Genomic DNA, 2478 nt, shown 5'->3' with positions numbered 1-2478 from the left:
TGTCTTTTATGGTCTCATATAAACTTTAGGATTCTTTACTTACTTCTGTAAAAAAAAATATTGGATATTTTTTAAAGATTATTTATTTATTTATTTATTTGACAGAGAGAGATGACAAGCAGGCAGAGAGGCAGGCAGAGAGAGAAGAGGTAGCAGCTTCCTGCTGAGCTGAGAGCCTGATGCAGGGCTCGATCCCAGGACCCTGGGATCATGACCTGAGCCGAAGGCAGCGGCTTAACCCACTGAGCCACCCAGGCGCCCCTAACATTGGATTTTTGATAGGAATTGAATTTACAGATGGTTTTTAGTAGTATGGACATTTTAACAATGTTAATTCTTACCATTCATAAATATGAGCTATCTTTCCATTTATGTCTCCTTCAATTTCTTTATCAATGTCATAGTTTATGGGGTACAGATCTTTCATTTCTTAGTTAAATCTTTTACTAAGTATTTTATTATTTTTATGCTATTGTGAATTAGATTGTTCTCTTTATTTTTTCAGATAGTTCATCATTAGAGTGTTAAAATGCTCCTGTCTTGTGCTTACTTTGGCAGCACATATACTTAAACTGGAATGATGCAGAGAAGATTAGCGTGATCACTGAGCAAGGATGACATGAAAACTATTTAAAAAAATGAAACAAAACAAAATTCTTGTCTTTTATATATTGATCTTGTATTTGGCAGCTTTATTAAATTTGTTTATTCAAAATTTTTTGTGAAGTTTTTAGGATTTTTTTACATGTAAGTTCATGTTATCCAAAAAAAGAAAATTTTACTTCTTCCTTTTTTTCTTTTGGAGTCTTTTATTTCTTTGTGTTCCTTGTTTCTCTGGCTAGGACATCCAGTACTATGTCAAATGAGAGTAGTGAAAGTGGACACAATTGTCTTTTTTCTGATCTTTAAGGGGAAAACATTCAAACTTTTTTGATTGAATATGAGATTAGCTCTAGGCTTGCAATATGTGTTTTTTCTTTAATGGATTTTTTAAATTATTTTTAAAAATTTTTATAAACGTTTTTATCCCTAGGCGTACTGGTCTGTGAATCACCAGGTTTACACATTTCACAGCACTCACCATCACTCACCATAGCACCTGCCCTCCCCAATGTCCATATGCCCACCATCCTCTCCCAACACACCTCCCGCCAGCAACCCTCAGTCTGTTTTTTGAGATTCAGTCTTTTATGGTTTGTCTCCCTCCCAATCCCATCTTCTTTTATTTTTCTTTTCGTACGCCCAAAACCGCCTATGTTGCATCTCCCCTTCATCATATCAGGGAGATCATATGATAGTTGTCTTTCTCAGATTGATTTATTTCGCCAAGCATAATACCCTCTAGTTCCATCCTTGTCATCACAAATAGCAGGATTTCATTTCTTTTGATGGCTGCACAGTATCCCATTGTACATATATACCACATCTTATTTATTGATTGATCTGTTGAAGGACATTTAGGTTCTTTCCATAGTTTAACTATTGTGGACATTGCTGCTATAAACATTTGGGTGCATGTGCCCCTTCAGAATGCCACGTTTGTATCTTTAGGGTATATATCCAGTACTACAATCTCTGGTCATAGGGTAGTTCTATTTTCAGCTTTTTGAGGCACCTCCACGCTGTTTTCCAGAGTGGTTGCACCAGCTTGCATTGCCACGTACAGTGTAGGAGGGTTGCCCTTTCTCCACATCCTCGCCAGCATCTGTCATTGACTGACTTGTTCATTTTAGCCATTCTGAAAGATGTGAGGTGGTATCTCATTCTGGTTTTGATTTGTATTTCCCTGATGCCGAGTGATGTGGAGCATTTTTTCATGTGTCTGTTGGCCATTTGGATGTATTCTTTGCAGAAATGTCTGTTCATGTCCTCTGCCCATTTTTTCATTCGATTATTTGTTCTTAGGGTGTTGAGTTTGATAAGCTCTTTATAGATTTTGGATAGATACTGGCCCTTTTTCTGGTATGTCATTTGCAAATATCTTCTCCCAGATAACTTCTGACAGTCATCTTTCGCTTTGTTAACTGTTTCCTTTGCTGTGCAAAAGCTTTTTGATCTGATGAAATCCTAATAGTTCATTCTTGCCCTTGCTTCCCTTGCCTTTGGCGATGTTCCTAGGAAGAAGTTGCTGCTGCTGAGGTCAAAGAGGTTGCTACCTGTTCTCTCCTCAAGGATTTTGATGGATTCCTTTCTCACATTATGCTTCTTCATCCATTTCCAGTCTATTTTCATGTATGGTATAAGGAAATGGTCCAATTTCATTTTTCTGCATGTGGCTGTTCAATTTTCCCAACACCATTTGTTGAAGAGGCTGTCTCGTTTCCATAGGACATTCCTTCCTGCTTTGTTGATTATTAGTTGACCATAGAGTTGAAGGTGTATTTCTGGGCTCTCTATTCTGTTCCATTGATCTATGTCTGTTTTGGGGACAGTTCCCTACTATCTTGATGATGACAACTTTGTAATAGAGCTTGAAGA

At 37.3% G+C, this 2478-nt stretch overlaps 1 pseudogene; it reads left to right on the top strand.

Moving 5' to 3' along the window:
- Positions 1–542: 542 nt before the first annotated feature.
- On the top strand, positions 543–659 carry LOC131822943 (U6 spliceosomal RNA; annotated as a pseudogene).
- Positions 660–2478: the final 1819 nt, after the last annotated feature.

Source organism: Mustela lutreola, chromosome 1 (genome assembly GCF_030435805.1).
Source record: "Mustela lutreola isolate mMusLut2 chromosome 1, mMusLut2.pri, whole genome shotgun sequence".
Classification (NCBI taxonomy): domain Eukaryota; kingdom Metazoa; phylum Chordata; class Mammalia; order Carnivora; family Mustelidae; genus Mustela; species Mustela lutreola.
The sequence above is the reverse complement of the archived record's forward strand: the minus strand, read 5'-3'. Positions and strand labels throughout refer to the sequence as shown.